Source organism: Macaca thibetana, chromosome 10, assembly GCF_024542745.1.
Source record: "Macaca thibetana thibetana isolate TM-01 chromosome 10, ASM2454274v1, whole genome shotgun sequence".
NCBI lineage: Eukaryota > Metazoa > Chordata > Mammalia > Primates > Cercopithecidae > Macaca > Macaca thibetana.
Window position 1 is genome coordinate 71,716,336 of NC_065587.1, and position 19,197 is coordinate 71,735,532.

At 36.8% G+C, this 19,197-nt stretch overlaps 2 protein-coding genes across 2 annotated transcripts in view; one reads left to right on the forward strand and one right to left on the reverse strand.

The window, feature by feature from the left end:
• FASTKD5 (FAST kinase domains 5) overlaps positions 1–19,197 on the reverse strand; it is a 488,950-nt gene that overhangs the window by 346,472 nt on the left and 123,281 nt on the right. The window lies entirely within an intron of this gene.
• The window catches only part of MRPS26 (mitochondrial ribosomal protein S26), an 82,470-nt gene that overhangs the window by 51,129 nt on the left and 12,144 nt on the right, over positions 1–19,197 (forward strand). The gene's annotated exons all lie outside the window — the stretch shown is intronic.

Genomic DNA, 19,197 nt, shown 5'->3' on the forward strand with positions numbered 1-19,197 from the left:
CAGTCCCTGATTACTATCATTCTACTCTCTCTACCTACATAAGATTAACTTTTTTAGCACCTAAATATGAGTGAGATGTGATAAATTTGTCTTCCTGGCCAAGTGTGGTGGGTCACACCTGTAATTCCAGCACTTTGGGAGGCTGAGGTGAGCAGATAGCCTGAGTTCAGAAGTTCGAGACCAGCCTTGGCAACACGGTGAGACTCTGTCTCCACTAAAAATACAAAAATATTGGCTGGGTGAGGTGGCCCTTGCCTGTAGTCCCACCTATTCATGGGGACTGAGGCATGAGAATCACTTGAGCCTAGGAAGCAGAGGTTGTAGTGAGCTGAGATGGAGTCACTTAACTCTAGCCTGGGTGACAGAGTGAGACTCCGTCTCAACATAAATAAATGAATGAATGAATGAATGAATGAATAAATAAATAAATAGTCTTTCTATGCCTGGCTTATTTCATTTAATGTCCAATTCCACCCATGTTGCTGCCCATGGCAGAATTTGATTCTTTTATGACTGAATAGTATTTCATTGTATATCTATACAATATTTTCTTTATCCATTCATCCATTGATGGACAGTTAGGTTGATTCCATAACTTTGCTATTGTGAATGATGCTGCAATAAACATGGGGGTGCAGGTATCCCTTTGATATACTGACTTATTTCCTTTGGATAAATACTCAGTAATGAAATTGATGGATTATATGATGGTTCAATTTTTAGTTTTTTGAGAAATCTTCACACTGTCTTCCATAGTGGCTGCAATAATTTACATTCCCACCAACAGTGTATAATAGTTCCCTGTTTTTGTATCCTTTCTAACAGTTGTCCCCTTTTTTGTCTTTTTGATAACGGCTGTTCTAAGTGGGTAAGGTAACATCTCATTGTGTTTTTGATTTGCATTTCACTGATGTTTTGTAATGTTGATCATTTTTCATATTCCTGTTGCCTATTTGTACATCTTCTTTGTTGAAATGTCTATTCAAAGCATTTGCAAACTTTTTAATAAGATTATTTGCTATTTATTCATTTAGCTGTTGAGTGGGTAGAGTTCTTTGTATTTTCTGGTTATTAGTCCCTTGTTGGATGAATAGTTTGCAAGTGTTTTCTTCCATTGAATATTTTGTCTCTTTACTTTGTCTTTTCCTTTGTTGTGCAGGTTATTAGTTTAATATTATTCCATTTGTCTATTTTTAGTTTTGTTGTCTGTGCTTTTTGAGATTTTTGCCATAAAATACTTGCTTATACTGATGGTTGGGAGGCCTTCCCCTATGTTTTCTTCTAGTAATTGCATAATTTCAGGTCTTACATTTAAGTCTTTAATCCATTTTAAGGTTTGTGTGTGTGTGTGTGTGTGTGTGTGTGTGTATGTCAAGAGATAGGACTCCAGTTTCATTCCTCTGCAGATGGATATCCAGTTTTCCCAGCAGCATTTATTAAAGAGGGTATCCTTTCTCCAACGTATGTTCTTGGTGCTTTGGTTGCAAATCACTAGGCTATAAATATGTAGATGTATTCCTGAGTTCTTTACTCTGTTCCCTTAGTCTATGTGTCTGCTTTTCTACCAATATCATGCTGTTAAGATAGCCTTGCAATATATTTTAAACTGTTGCTTCCAACTTTGTTCTTTTGGCTCAGGATTCCTTTGGATGTTTAGGTTATTTTTTTTCCTGTATTGTTCCATATAATTTCAGAATTTTTTTTTATTTCTGTGAAAAATGTCATTGGTATTTTGCTAAGAATTGCAGTTAATCTATGTATTGCTTTGGATAATATGCTCATTTTAAGCATATTAATTTTTCCAATCCATGAGCAAAGGAAGTCTTTCCATTTGTTTGCTTCCTCTTTAATTTCTTTAATCAGTGTTTTGTAGATTCCCTTGTTGAGATCATTCACCTTCTCGGTTAAATTTATTTCTAGGTATTTTATATTTGGGGGTAACTATTGCAAATGGAATTACCTTCTTGATTTATTTCTCCAGTGGTTCATTATTGAGGTACAGAAATACAACTTATTTTTGTATATTGACTTTGTATTCTGCAACTTTACTGAGTTTATTTATCAGATATAAGACTTTTTTATGGAGTCTTTAGGTTTCTCTAAATATAACTTAATACCATCTGCAAATAGGAACAATTTGACTTTCCGTTTTGCAATCTGGATGTCTTTTTTCTTTCTTTCTTTTCCTAATTACTTTGCCTAGGTCTTCTATGTGGGATAGAAGTAGTAAAAGTGGGCAAAGTTGTCTTGTTCCAGTTCTTAGAGAAAAGGCTTCCAGCTTTTCCTCACTCAGTATAATCTTAGCTGCGGGTCTATCCTTTGTGGCCTTTATTATATTGAGGTATATTCCTTAGTTTGTTGAGAGATTTTATCATGAAGGAATGTTGAATTTTATCAAATGCTTTTTCTGTGTCTATTAAGAGGATCATATGGTTTTTGTCTGATTCAAATATTTGGTCAATTTATGGTGTCTCATAGATCATGGATATTTTCTTCATTTCTTTTTAGTCTTTTTTTCTTTTTTTGTCTGCCTGTTATTTCAAAAGGTCCTGTCTTCAAGTTATATTTTCTTCCCTTCTGCTTGAGATAGTCTATTATTGAAGCTCTTGGTTGTATTTTTTATTTCATTCATTGAATTCTTCAGTTCTAGGATTTCTGTTGTTTGTTTTGTATGAATTCCTCACTTATATCATCAATTTTTTTTCTAATTTCTTTGTATTGTTTATCTATGTCTTCTTGTATCTCACTATGCTTCTTTATTGTCATTATTTTAAATTCTTTTTCAGGCATTTCATAATCTTAATTGACATTTGTTGCTGGAGAATTAATGTTTTCCTTTAGAGATGTCATATTTCTTTTTCACATTTCTTGTGTCCTCACATTGATATCTGCACATATTGTGCAACTGTCACTTCCTTCAAGTTTTTGGATTCATTTTTGTAGGGGAAGACTTTTTCTTGAAGTTATATCCAAGGTATTTGTTCAGTGGGGCACTTTAGCTTTGATTCTGTATACATGCAATAGTGTATCTCTGTATGATTTCTTCAGCTGTAAACAGTGACAGTAGTGTCTGTATTTTCCTCAGTGACTTAGGGAGCAGTTATTAGTAAAGGCTGTGGCAAGGCTTTGCTGGGGACAAAGATAACAGGTGGGACAGTTCTGTAGCCCCAGTGGTGGCAGTGGAAGGCTGAGAGTGCCTGTCTTCAAGCTCCTGGGCAGCATATACAGACACTGGTATTAGCGGGTTCAATTTTGGAGCCTCCAGATGGCGCACCAAGAGTGGTGGGTCAGGCTGGTGGGTGTGTCTTTGCACCACTGGGCAAGGTGCATTATGTAGGCAAAGGCAGTAATGGTGATGGGCACCCAGGCAACAGGCACTGATGTTAGCAGTGGCTGTGCAGGCCAACCCCAGTACCCCAGGTGGTGCTTATGGTGGGTACCCATGGTGGTGGTGGTGGCAGGTGCATAGGCTTGTCCTCAGGCTTGTTGGAGGAGTACATAGATATCAGCTGAGGTGGATATGGTGGGGCAATCCCCAGGCCTCCAGAAGATGTGCTTTGGTGCTAGAAACAGGTGTTTTGGGCCCATTGTGAGGCTTCCTGGTGGTGCACTTTCACTGATAGGGTAGCAGATGGGGCAGAACAATCCTCAGGTCCCTGGTGGCATGCTTGGGCATTGGGGAATGGGTAATGCAGCTGGCAAAGTAATTATCTGCTCTTTAGGAGGTGAGCTGAGCTGCTGATCTCATGGGAAAATGCACATATATGTAATTTACACAGTTACGTTGACTTTAAATAACAATGTAGAGTATTTCATTTCTGTAGGAACTGATTATCCTAGAATTGTTTCTTTCAGCTCTCTTGCAGATTGCTTAGGTATTAGCTTCCACGAGTAGAGTCAAAGATTTAAAAAAAAACTGCTTAGAGGAATACTAGGCCTACTGTTTGCCATATGACTGTGCTTGGCCAACTCTGATTACTCCTAAATCTATGCAACAGCTGTCCACAGTTCCTAGCATGAGGCATCAACAGAAATGAAGTGGAGCCCCCCACATTAGCTGAAGCTTCTTGCACCTCATTGGCATTTTTTCCCTCTTCCTTTCTTCTGATTGAAAGTGACTTATTGTTCTTAATTAGTTCAGATATATTATGTGGCATCCCAGTCTTGTCAAGTAAAAGGAATTGTCCAAATCAATAACTCCTTCTTCATTAAAACTAAATATATATATATATATATATATATATGTATTTTTTTTTTTTGAGACAGTATCACTCTGTCACTCAGGCTGGAGCGTAGTGTCTCAGTCAGAGCTCACTGCAGCCTCGACCTCCCAGGTTCATGCAATACTCCCATCTCATCCTCCAGAGTAGCATGTGTGCCACCATGCTCAGTTAATTAATTAATTTATTTATTTATTTTGTAGAGCTGAGGCATCACTATGTTACCTAGGCAGGTCCTGAAATCCTGGCCTCAACGAATCTTTCCACTTTTGTCTCCCAAAGTACTGGGATTACTGGCATGAGCCACCATGTCTGGCCCTTAAAAAGGTTTTTCATAAATTATCAGGGTAATTTTATCTTTCCCAAATGAGAGCCACTTTTAGTTTTTTAAACTTGTGAGATTGAAGAGTTGGCACTGTTGGATTGTTAGTGGTTGTTAAGTGAGTCGGATATAACCACAATAAATATAAAAGGGAGAAGTGCTGGTAAGACGGAAGGAAGGGAGGAAGCAAGGTGGGGAAGGCTAGGAGGAAATAAGGGAGGGAAAACAAGAGAAAGAGAAAGGGAGCTAAAGAGGGGGAGTGAGAGAGAGAGAAAGAAGTGGAAACCCCTGCCCACACTCCTGTCAGACCAAGCCCTTTAGGGAGATTTTGTAAGCTTTAATGTGCAACCTCCTCTTACTGTAACTCCTTTTTTTTTTTTTTTTATTAGTATTACAAATAAAAACCTGGCATGTCTTTGAAGTTTTAACTGCATCAAAGACTTGCTCCCATTAATTTAAAATTACTTTTTCTAAAAACCTGTCTACCGTTAGCAGTTCATGAAAAGGATGCCCTGTTTGCTGTCTCCTGAGTTCTCAAAGCAAAACCTCTAATTGATCTTTCTGCATTTTTGCATCAAAAATACTGAGCGGAAAAAAATGCCCTTTAACTTATAAAGTGGCCACGTCTATGAGAGACCCTTGAGGCAGAGAGAACTGAAGAAAGGAAACTGGCCACACTCCAGGGTTCTGGATTTAGAAGAAAATTGGAAATTGAGAAAATGAATTTATATTTGAAACCAACAAACACTAACTCTTGATTGATTTCTATAGCAGTCAGAATGCAGCAAAATATTTTTGAAAATAAACTAGCATTTTAAAGTCTAAAAATTTTAATGTTATAAAATAGTATATTAATTATTAAGCTTGCAGTTTTAAAGGAGTTGAAAAACATTTTAATTCCCTCTTTCTAAGTCCACACTTCATTTATTAAACAGATCAATTTGTTTCATGTTTTTTATGTTCTTCCCATATAAAATGCTCATAATCTGTTTGTATTATATCCTTTACACTGAGAAGTGTTATACATATTTTAATTTTATTCTCCCATCAACAAGTCTTGTTTTCCTTGTATAAATCAAAAAAGTGGACATGAACAGCCTGAAAACAATCCATAATATTGTTGAAGAGTATATAGAAATAGTCTATTTTGGAGGATAAAAACCCCTGATTTTTCAGAAAACAATTAAATTATGTTGTTTAGGTCTGACATTTTATTTAGTAAAATTAATGTTAAGAAAAAAAGCTTTGGTTGCCTAACGAGTTGAATAAATTAAATTGAATTAGTTGAATTAAGTTAAATTAATTAAATAAATTCAATTGTTTTACTTTTTTACATCTTTAATTTTCCAGAATGTATTGGATCACTTGTTTTATTCTTTTACAAAATATGAAATTAAGATTAAGCATGGTGATGCTACATATTAGGAAATTATATTCCTGAATGTCACCTCCTTGGTAATATTTGGCAAAATTCTGTGAATAACAAATCTAAGAGTATAAATATTCTCCAGTCAATAACCAAAGATTCAGATGATAAACAAAATTTGTTTTATGTTATTAGAGCAGCCTGCCTATACTAAGCCCAAAACAACCACTTAATCTTTTAAAACAAGGGTTATAAAATTATAGCTAGTTAGGCTAGCATGTGGCTTTTTTTGCTAACAAACGCCAATAGAATAGTTATCCAAATAAGTGAATTAGACACAATCCATCTCTAATAGATTCCTTCTCTAAAATTCAATTATTTATGGCTTCATCCAACATGAAGTGACACAAACCATATCTGGTCTTTTTTGTGTGAAATCTGACAATAAAGCTCTTCTGATATTATCTAACCGAGGTGATACATTATAATGACACCCAGGAGACCACACTGCAAGTGCTAGGAAAGGAAGCACAGCGTTTTGAAACTGCCAAAACCTTGTGGGTCATTTTGTTCAAATATCTCATCTTATTTATTTATTTATTTATTTATTTATTTATTTTTAAGATGCCATGTCACTCTGTTACCCATGCTGGAGTGCAGTGATGCGATCTTGGCTCACTGCACCCTCCCCTGCCTCCTGGTCTCAAGTTATCCTTCCACCTCAGCCTCCCAAGTAGCTGGGACTACAGGCACATGCCACCATGCCCGGCTAATTTTTTGTATTTTTGGTAGGGACAGCGTTTCTCCATGTTACCCAGGGTGGGCTCAAACTCCTGAACTCAGTGATCCGACTGGCTCGGCCTCCCAAAGTGATGGAATTATAGGCATGAGCCACCCCGCCTGGCCCACATGTCTCATTTTACAGACAATAAAGCTAAGCGCCACAGGGTTGTCCTTGGGTTAGCCCAAGGACACTAAATTTTAGCACAAGTTGATCAAGAAGAGCATCTTCCTAAGGTCGGAAACTACATGTTGGCCTCTGATTGGATGAAAATAAGCATGAATGACAGCAAGAACTTAGGGGCTCTAGAAGAATTATAACCCCAGAAACAGCAAGGGAACAAGAAACAAATAGTGAAAGTGCTTAAGGAGCCTTGCTAACAAAATTGTATGCTATTTCCCTCTTAGCTTTGTGAAATTGGTTCATTTTGAAGGTTCATGTGTTAGTTTCATGGAGATGATTCTGCTGTCTCTAAACAAGCCATGGGAGAGCCAAGGCACACCAGCTCTCCTTATGTGGGTTAGCAATATGATCCTTGTTTTTCCAGCCGGCTTATTGATACCTTCTATCTCACAGAAAAGCCTTCCTTGCTGCTCTAACTGGCCTACATAAAGCCATGGAAATAACTGATTAGGAACAAAAGGACCTTAGACCTGTATTCAGTAAAAACTTCCACCGAAGGTGAGTGCGTATCTAACAGAAGAGGTTTAATACACCAGTTAAGAGCATAGGATGTTGGGGGACAGAGCATCAGGGTTAAAATCGCAACTCTGCCTCCAACAGTTTAATGTTGGGCAAGTTGTCTAACCTAGCTTTGGCTCTTTAAACTCATCTATAACATTGAAGTAAGTAATAATAGGGCTGTGATGAGTGCTAAATAAGTCAGCACATATAAAATTCTTACAATAGTGCCAGCACACATTAAGTATTGCCTATGTGATTTTTGTGGAATTTGTTTTAATTACAGATTTTCATCTAAGAAAGTTTTTCTATTTGGCTTTATATCTACATAAACAAAAGTTTGAAAAGGCAGCTCAGTCTCTATAAATAATTTTGTTAAAGTGAATATGGGAATAAGCTGATTTGGCTTATAATAAAAATCAAAAGAATCCAAATGTAAATTTCGCGGTTGTTAATGCAAAGTGGAGCCCTCTTGGGTCCAAACATAAACAGACTAGGCTCTGTTTAAGGATTTGAAAACCCTGAAAATAAGGAAATGTGAAAATCAGCATCTTTACACACCTATTGGATGCTACAAACTATTTTCAGTACTTGAAAATCAGAACCAATTAACAACTTGAGTGCACTTGATAACTGTGAGAGAAGAAAAATCAAGTTGCAAAGTATTACATTCAGTGCTCCTCCAGTTAAAGTTAAAAATAGACAAAATTAATACTTTTTAGAGTTCTATACCAAATTGCTAAAATATATTTGATAATCCATGAAAACGATTACATAAAAAGTAGTGTAGTGGCTATTTAAGGGGATGAGGAAAAGGGTGTGTCACGGAGGAGGAATAAATGTGGATCAAGAGTTCAGAATTTCTGGCAAGATTTAATTTCTCATCTTTGGTAGTGACTAAATATGTATTTGCTTTGTGATTATGCAGTATACTCTGCATTTACATTTATTCTCTTTTGTAGTGTTATCACATTTTAGAATAAAAAGTAAACAACAATGACATCAAACACTTAACAGCCAAACATTTGCAAAATTGCCACTCTTGCCAGAGACTATACTGCCTTGTTAGAAATGCTAATAGCTGTGGTAATGAGGTCTGATTCAACCTGAATATCAAATCCCCATCTCAGCTACAAATGCCTCACTCCATGGGCAATTTGTAGACAAGACATACATAGCAAATTGGTCCTCAGTAGATACACCTGACAACAAGTTTAATAAAGATGGCAATGTTTCAATACTAAATGAGGAATGAAAGTTGTCAGAATCATGGTGTCTTATAAAGAAGAATGATACACAAAGCATTTCATCATCCTTGTCAAGCCTTACCAAAATAATTTCTGCCTTTTAAACTAAGCAATTGAGTTGGAAGCAATGTTTCAACTTGTGGGCTTATATTAATAGAAGTCAACATAGCAATGGGATAAAACATACTTAGTGATGAGTCAAAAAGTGAAACTGGTTTGGCAAAATCTGCCTCATCTCAGTGGCAAATAATTAGCTTATAATGAAAACTGAAACCAATTACATTCAGTCTAAAGGGAAACTGAAGGTCAATTATTCAAGACATTAATTATCTGTAAAGAAGTTTATGGATATCATGAACTATTGATATTTACAAAGGGTTAAAGATACTCACGAGTCATTTACTGAGTAATAAATTACATTTATCAATTCTCAAAATTCCCAATGCTTGTAGATGAAATTTATAATTGAGTGCCAGGTTGTATTTTCCACAAATGGCTATAACATTATCACCATCCATGCATGCTCTTCTAGAACCTTGCCTTTGTTCCATCCTGGAGTAGAACCTGTTTCTTTCCACATGAAACTGAGTGGACTTATGACAATTTGTAATCAATAAAATGTAATATATATAATGCTGTATGATTTTTGAGGCTAGATAATAAAAGATAATGTCACTTGTCTTATTTGCTGGAATACTCATTCTTGAAGCTTTCAGAGGCTAGAGAAATCATTCTATAGCCCTGAGGGTGCCATACTGTGAGGAAGCCCAAACTATCTCACATACAAAGAGCACATGGTAAGGGCACAAGACTATACAAAGAAAATGAGATGCCCAGGCAACTGCCAGGTACTTTAGTCCCCCAAATTTGAATATTCCAGCCATAACTACCATCTGACCATAACCATGATTCAAAACAAAAGTCCTTTCCAAATTTCTTACTCACAAAGTTCATGAGAAATAATATAATATTTGTTGTCTTTTCACTAAGATTTATGGTGATTTGTCACATGGCAACATAAATGACCAATTGAGCTATTTTCTCAAACTTCAGGGGTATTTGTTCTCATTAAAAGATTATATACAATACTCAGGAAACTTCATATAATCATCTATGTGATGCTTCTGATTGATTAGCTCAAGATATTTGATCAACCCTTGGAAAAAAGTTCAATATCATATGTCGAATTCCTGAGGTGTCCACTTAGGAACATTTTGATAAATCCATGAATCCAGACTCTTGGTCCACAACATATGATCTGAGGTGGCATCAGAAAATGGTAGAGTAAGGACCTCTAAAATCCTTCCCTCCATAAAAGCAATGAGAACACTAGTAAAATTATTAGAATTAAAAATTTCAAAACTATAGAAATCAATCAATGCTTGCAGAGACTCCAGGGATATTTATTCAAGAACAATGGCTGAATATTGGTACAAATACACAGTTTTGCAGTGCTGTACCACTATTCCCACCTCCAGTTCAACAATGTCTTAAAAACCAACAGTGTGTAATCATCATAAAAACTAACTTTGCATCCTGGAAGCCACTGGTGGGGACAGAATGGATTTGGAATTCCTTTAAAATTGCATTCCTAGAGGATTATTGTTATTTGACCTGTCTAGTGACTCACTGAAATACACTACTTGCAAGGATATCTTTATTTGACTGTGACTTGGAACTTGCCTAATGTGAATAGCCTTTTCCCCAGGATTGTTTGTTGAGGCAACTGAATAACACCACAGCTGCCTGAAGCAATGGATGGTAGATCGAGCAAACAATAGGCAAAGAAACCTTAAAAGGGGAAGTAGGGAAATGGTATGCTCACAGGGGGCTTTGAAAAGCTCTGATATATTCCTGGGAATCCTGAAGGACAACCACATACAGAAGTCTATGTGTATGCACAGGACTCTGTGCATGCTCAGAAAAGACCTGAAAACCTAAGTTCTAACCTTGAGGCTCTGTGTAAACAGGAAGTGAAGGCTAAGGCAGAGTTGTAACTGATTGAATGTAGAAAGTATACCCCAACACACACACAAAATCCCTCAACAAAGACTGTGGAAGACATTAGTTTCAGGTAGTTAAGGAAATCTCTGTCCAATCATTAAATGACCATTAAGATAACTGAGCAGAGACTTCAACAGACACACATAACCAAGAATACAGACTAGAAGAATTTGAAATTTTAAAGTTTTATTCTGATAGCTTCAATAGATATCTAGTAATCATTTCTAGTTATGTCACCTTTCTTATTATTCTTCTTTCTATTATAAATGGTATCTTTTTTCTGTGAATATTTTCCTGGCTGTTCTTTTAACATTAATCTGTTAATTATTCTAAAAATGCTCATGATTCTTTCATGTTTAAAAATAATTTTTCATTTTTTTACGTTTCCTAGGCAAATAATCTTATGATTGGAGAAGAATAACAAGTTTAGTCCTACTTTCTTAAATATATAACTTCTTTTTTATCTTTTCTTTATGTGCATTGCTAGTTTGATAGCTCAGGGTATAAATTTTTATGTATCTTTAATGAATCAACTTTATCCATATTCAGATTTTATCTATGATTTACTTGTTTTCTCTACTTATTTCCCATTAGCAGACAGATCAAGTTTCCATCTATAATTTTTGTTTCTGTCAGTTTCTCCCTTCATTTCTAGATTTTGCTCTGTGTATTCAAATACAATGTTATTCAATGCATTAAAAAATACCATGAAGGATATTTCCTCTGCATAGTTGTTTATATCCTTTCCATTATAATTTGTGCCTTTTGGTCTTATTAAACAGGTTAGGATTGAGTTCCAATCATCCAGTGCTAATGCTGGAACTGCAGTGTTATTTGTTGTGCTGCTGTTTTTCTTTTAAAAAAATTTTTTTGCATTTATTTATATTTTTGCACTTTCTACATTTGTACTTACATTTTTTTAAGAGTGTAATATTTAAGATACAGCAAAATGTGATTGTTGACTTAGTTTCAGTCACTTATATCAGTGGTAAATTTAGGAACATGCTAGCAGTGTTTATTTTAATATTGTTGTTTTATTTAAAATGGTATCCTTCACTATTTTCTCTGTCTTTTCACGTTGCTTCATTGGCTGTCTTCCCTTCCTACATCTCCTCCTTCCTCCTGCCACAGTCAAAATTTAGAATGCTTTTATTCTTTATTTATTTTTCATGCATCTGATTTTATAACTGCAAATAATCTAAAACTGTAAGTAGTCTTGATTTTGTAACTTAAAAATAAGATAATATCTATAATTTTTCAAATTGGCTTCTGGATTTTTGCCTCAATTCATAATTTTGAAAAGCTCTGATATGCTCCTGGGAATCCTGAAGGACAACCACATACAGAAGTCTATGTGTATGCACAGGACTGTGTGCATGCTCAGAAAAGACCTGAAAACCTAAGTTCTAACCTTGAGGCTCTTGAGTTTACATTATAGAAGTTTCCTTTAAGGGTTATTGCATTTACATTACATTCTGCCAGTAAACTTCTCATTGCTTTTGCCCAGCAATCATATCTAATTGAATCCATGCTCTCCATTGGTTACATGTATTTGACCAATTTATCATTTGTGCATTCTTTTTGCTCACATCTTGGTTAGTAGCATCACAATCTCTCAAATGGTTACTGGTGGTCAGGTGAAATAAAGTGCAGGTGGAGGCAAAGTGTTGAGACCTCAAGGGACTGAAGCACTTACTATGACAACTATAGTGATGATGAGTGTAGGTCACCTGGCTTCTTTTTATGGTCCTAGATGGCACAAACAGAAGAGGAAATTGAAATACATGAATGTACAACTAAGAACGTTAGTGAAAAATCAGAAAGCCTTGATGGTGGCCATAAAAGAATTCATCATCATCTCCTGCAATTGTGGAGCAAATATGTCTGAGGACTTATCCTGAGATTAGGTCTTGCTGCTCTTCAACCCTTCCTGCTACTCTGCAACCCTTATCTTATCTTTCACATGTTAAAGCTACCAAATCTCTTACACTAAAGTTAGGCATCTGGAGAAGAAGGACTGGTACACTAAGATATGAGAAGCTTATTTATTTGGGCCAAATACATGATTTCCTTAATTTCCACTGAGTCTGTCCTGTTGGCTAAGGAAACTCTTTTTTTCTCTACTGAGAAATTCACTCATCCTCTGCATAAAAGACTTACATTGAGTGCAAGACTTGGACATATGGGGCAGTTTCTCACAAGAGTATGTCAGTTGTTTTCAGTACACACCTCCATCCTGCTTTATCACCTTTAGTGCCACCATGAGATTTAGATGCCAACATAGCTCAGACACATGAAACACCAGTACTGATCTGGAGATAGAGCAGTCTATGTGCCAACGGAGTTACAGGATTTCACCAATCTGTATTGGCCAGGATCTGGGTATGTACATCTATGACAATGAAATCTAAGAGTATTAGGCTAGAAAAAAAAAGAAAGTCTTGAGTAAGATAAAGTATTGACATGAGTACTTTCACCTAGAATTTGAGATTCAATTAATTGACTTGAAAACTCATAAATATTACTCTGATAAGTCAGCCACCTGAAGTTTGAACAAAATGAGGTTAAAATGCTGTAACATCCCTGGCATCCTAAAGAAATCTAAGACCTCAGGTAGATGCGAGTGTTGATGAAGATTTGTTATGTGCAACCTGCTTTTCTTAGGGCAACCAACAAGAGTATATGCCTAAGAAAGACTGAGGGGTTTCCTGGGACATGAAATTTTCAGTGTCAACTCCAGGATAGTCCCTTAAAAACTGTGATATTTGGTCCCTTAATCTTCTACTCTCTCACTGTACCCCTGAGAGGCCTGCAAACTACTCCTTCAGGAGGTGTAAAGAATAAGGCCTGTCGTGGGAGGTGCAGGGGGAGGGAGAGCATCAGAAGAATAGCTAATGGAGGCTGGGCTTAACACCTAGGTGATGGGTTGATCTGTGCAGCAAACCACCACGGCCCATGTTTACCTATGTAACAAGCCCAAACTTGCACATCCTGCACATGTACCCCAGAACTTAAAAGCCAAAGAAAAAAAAAATCCACTATTGATCAAGTTCTGGCTCTCATCCAAGCTACTCAGCTGCTTGGGCCTTATGATCCACAAGACCCACTAGAACTTAGATGTCTGTGACCAGAAGAGATGGTTCATGAGCTCCCTGGCAAGCACCAACAGGAGAATCACACTATATATTTTTGGGGCTTTAGAGTAAGGCCATCTCATCTTCAGGTAACAGATATTCTTCAGTTGAAAGAAACTTCTAGCTTGTTACTGGGCCCCGACAGACTGAATCCCTGATTATGGAACATCAAGTGATTATGCAGCCTGAATTACCTGTCATGAACTGAGAATTATTTGATTCACTGAACCATAAAATTAGATGTGCACAGCTGCACTTCATTATAAATGAAGAATCATATTTGTGAAATCATGACTGAGTAGGCTTGGAAAGTACAACTAGAATGGCATGAAGTAGATAGCTCCATTTTACCTCTCCTCTTGCTATTCTGCCCCTCCCTCTTTCCACATATATTAAGTCAAGTAAAGTTCCTATGACCATTAGCAGACAAGAAAAAAGCTCAGGCTTGGTTTGTGGATGAATAGGCATGGAATGCTGGCACCAGCCAGAAGTGGATAGCTATCTTTCAACACTATCCATGGGTAGCCCTCAAAAAGTATTGGTCACCACAGGATCTCTGCTTTTTATAGTTAAAAATCAAGTCTTTGAGGTGGAAGTGACTCCTCTCACTATTATATATAAAATGCACATGAATAACTTTTGCTTCCTGTCTCTATCAACTTTGGACTTGGATGTTTGGAAGTCCCAGTGGCCATTATGACAATGCTTCTTCCAGGCATATGATCATGGGTTCTAATGAATTAACAGTCTCCTCTCCCCACCACCACTTTGGACTTCTTGTGTCACTGAACCAACAGGCAGAAAAGGGAATTACTCTTCTGAGTGGTTGAAGTTCATTACAAGGTAGAATTCAGGTTGACATTACATATTGTGGGCAAGGAGTATGCTGGAAACCCAGAGGGTTTTCTGGTAGTATCTGTTAGTACTTCCTTTGCAAATAGCTCTAGTCAACGGAAAACTGTAATAATCTAAGATTCAGATTCCACAAGAATAAAGGATTGAGTCACCACGCTAGAAAATTTTCCCATCCAGCCAAGGTTCTGGCATAAGACAAAAAAAACATAGAATGACTGAAGGACAAAAACTGCTTTAATTAACAGCTATGTCTCATGCATGCCCAGATGTAGTAGAGACTGCAATAGTCTCCTTCCTGCCAGATCTCCGATGAATGCATTGTATTTAACATTGATTTAAATACATTTAACATGCATTTAACAAGCATCTATTTGGATCTTTGATTTTCACAGAAGTAGTGTGGCAGGAACTCATCTGGGTGCTGTTTGTTCTCCTTTTAATCCTGAGTTTAAAGGCTGGATATTGATGGTTATCTCAGCTCTCCAATTACATCTGGGTAGGGTATCCTAAGTGGAGTTATCAGTAGCTATAGTTCATGAATTGTCAATGTTTCCAGCACGTTTAAATGTTCTTGTCATCAAATTTATTTCACCTACCTTGTAACTAATTCAGTATGTTGCCTTGGCTGGGGTATTTGTCAACCTATGAAGATTATCTCTAAATTCAGGATTTCTACCTAGATTTGCTTGCAACAAAAATTAAAATAACTCAGAACTTCTGTAGTAGTGCTTAAACATCCTCTTCTTAGAAATCAAACCAATTTTCAGACTAGCTAGAAAAGAGGAAGAAACGGATAAACTTTTTGTGAAACACAGGGTTTTAACTGCTGTGTTCTTAGATTTTTAAGAGCCAGATTTGTATGAGGTGGTTCCCTTAATTGAGTTAATATTTCTTATGTTTTTAGTATTTTTTATTTATAAATTTCTACCAGTTATTGTTTAAAATTGAATTTTCTCGTTCTTGCATCCTTTCCGACATGTAAGCACAATACGTATTACTCAACTAGGAAGCAAAACATTCGAGTAAAGATGCAGCTGAAATATTGAAAATGCAAATAAGTGAAATAGAAGTTGTTAAAGTTTGTTTTTCCCCAAAGACCCTAAGTCAGCTGGCTTCTTCCGGTTTTTAAAACTATTCCTTAGCATACAGAAAATATTACCAATTGATTTCATGAAGGTAGTATAGCATGATATTTAAATCATAGCTTATTTTGTAATTTGTCATTGGGCAGTATCTCATTGTTTCACAACTCAACCAAAAATATTTAATACTATTTTATGCATATCTTGTAGATGAGATAAGCAAGGTTTCAGTAAGTTGAGAGATGTTTTAAGACTGTCAATATGTCAACTCAGAAATACTTGGTTTCAAAGACAGAATTCTTTATTATTACACAACCTTGTATTCCCATTTAACATAATAGATCCATTCCTTCATTCTTAAACTTCCCTTCTTTTCCTGATTCCTATGTCACCAGATTATTCTGGTTTTCTTTCTTTCTTTTTTCTTTTCTTTTTTTGAGATGGGGTCTTGCTCTGTCGCCCAGGCACAATCTCAGTGGCGCCATCTTGGCTCACTGCAACCTCTGTCTCTGGGTTTATGTGATTCTCCTGCCTCAGCCTCCCTAGTATCTGGAATTACAGGTGCCTGCCACTACACCTGGCTAGTTTTTGTACTTTTAGTAGAGATGAGGTTTCACCCTATTGGCCAGACTGGTCTTGAACTCATGACCCAAGTGATCCACTCCCCTCAGCTTTCCCAGGTGCTGGGATTACAGGTGTGAGCCACTGCACCCAGCCTCTTCTGGTTTTATTTTTTCATTCTTTGTTTCTTTCTTGTTATTTCCCTCACAGATTCCTCTCTGTTTTTTTTTCTGTCCCTTTAATGTTAATATTCTCCAGGATTTTGCCTTTAACCTTTATTTATTCTCACTGTGTAAACTCTTCTGGGCCATCTCATCTAAACCATCATCTTTTAGTTTAAAGAATAATCTAAGTTGATGAGTATTACATATATTTATTATGTGCAATATGTTTTTTTGAAGTATGCATGTATAGTTGAATGGCTAGATCAAGCTACTTAACATATGTATACTTTATATTTTGTTAATAGTGTCAGGATAAAACTGCTAGATATTAATAAAAAATAACCCCTATTTTCCTGAAATATAATATTACTCTTATGCTCCACCTGAATGTTTCACCAGAAACATAACATACACAACAGTGATGAAACAAAGAGAAGAAAAAGTCAAATTCTTGTTTTGAATGCCAAAACAACCTCCTGAAACTCATGTCAGGGACAATATTCTTAAAACTCTAGGCTATTGATTATCACAAGCCAGATATTTTATAACTTCAAAAAACAAGACCTAAAGACAACTTAGCATAGAGACTATGACTTAGCAATATTGCGTAAGACAATCGATAAACGACCTGTGGATTCCCTGAATGGAAAAAAAAAGGTTCATTTGATGGGGGCGAGAGGAAATTTCAGAAATTTCAGAGAGGAGGGAGAGAGCTTCAGCATGGGTGAGTTCTTAAGAAGGAATTAGGGAGACTGCTTTCTGACTGAATCCTGGGGCATGGCCTCAAGAACAGAAAGTCTGGACGGGAATGAGGGCTTTACAAGGGCAGAAGAAATCTGTTTTTTGCTCCCAGGTCAAGACTAGGTTTTAGTATCTACATGACAGTGATTCATAGATATGTTCTCCATGTCAGCATAATCTATAGAGCAAAAACAAGCAAGACAGGTACAGGTAGACTCTTCCCTCTCTCACTCTCTGGTCTCCTGATATTTCAGAGAAGTGTGGAATAGGATGTCAATGCTCCCCACGTCATAAAATGCATGCCAGAAGACCTAAATAATCCAAGTTTTGTGGGTATGGACATAATATGAAGATAAGCAAGATTTCTCGAAGTTGAAGACACCTTGACAAAAAGCACCATGAATAGAAGTGCATGGCCAAAGGCCAGGTGTGAGAAACCATATCAGAACAGGTGCCAATAGGGGAAAGACTGAAGCTGCCATTTGGCTGACGAGGTAAATGGTTTACACTGATACAAAACAAGCTCTCCAATAAAGAAGGTGTCTCATCACAGAGAAAGGGAGAAGACAATGCTAAACTAATGAGATTCCTTCTAAAAGGCCTAGCCACCTGCAAGTTGGTTAGGCGGCTCTGATGATCTTGACTTGCTGGCTTATGTGTCTGGGTGTTGGCTGCTGTTGACTGATCTAGTACGTACTCAGCTGGAGTGAAGTGGGTGTCCCAGCCTGTTCCATAGCTCTCATTCTCCAGGAGACTAGCTCAGGCATATTCTCATGACAATGATATAACAACAAGAGAGGAACCAGAAGCTCACATGCTGATTTGTGATCCTCTGCAAGCGTCACATTTGCTAACATCCTTCTGACCAAACATATCTTATGGCTAGACTCAGGATTAAGATGTGGAAAAAATAGACTCCAGCACCTCTGGGAAAAGAATGGAACAGTCACGTGACACACAGGCAAGTGGTAGTAAGGCGGCTACAGAAAGTGAGGGGAGATTGGAACTCTTAAAGCACTCAGTCTACCAAGGGAAGGAAAGGGAAAAGTGCTGGGAGGATTTAGAAGGCCCACCCTAAGTGGTAGTACATAGGTACTTAATTAAGAAATAAGCAGTAATAAACAACAGTGAAAATTCTCAGATGTAGAGATCAAAGCATTTTAAATTTCCATCTCCCATTAGAAATCTAGACCTAGAGGAAATCCTCAGAACCATTTTGTTCACTCCTAATTAAATATCCATTAAGAGAAAATTAATACCCTTTGTCTCCTTCAGACTGTTTAGTGTTTGAGTGGTCATTGTCCATTTTTCCCTAACATGAAAGTATCATTATGTATTTCCTTTAAGCACCTTCTTTTCTCTGCTAAGCTGGAGAAAAGCAAGTCTATAATCCTCCATTGAATTAAAAAACCACTTCCTTTTTTGATTAGCTACATCAATTTTTTTAACCAGTCTATTTCCAGACATTTCTGTCTGCAGAATTTTGATCACTTATGTAGGCTTACCTAATATATCAATTTCCCCCTGAATATGTTTTAGATATAAGAAGAAAAATGAAGCTCAGTGTGCTAATAAGAACCTGTTCACTGTGGGAAAAAAGTTGAAAGATTGCATTCATTCTTGCCAGACAAGGTCTTTACATAACTTAGGATCAAATGAATAAACTAGCAGTCTCATTACCAGGATGTTTATAAAACTTGGGATCCACTCTGGCTCCTGGATCTTTCTCTGCTGTCTTTATGCACAGGAAGGCACTCCTCATCTTGACTGATATAATATTCCCCCAAATTAAGGATTACCTTTCACTAATTAAGAGTGAAACACTGACTTCACTTTGTATATTCAGATTTCAGTTCACTTACAGGCATCTGTGAACTTCACGCTGAATTACCTATCCTATAACCCAAATCCTAAAGAAAAATGAAGGCTAATGTTAATTTTACTGGAGGAATCGCTTTCTGAGGAACAATTACTTAATTTGGTGAGCACCCTTTTTCTCATTTTTCTGAAGCAGAGTACCTTTGCCATACATTTTGTGT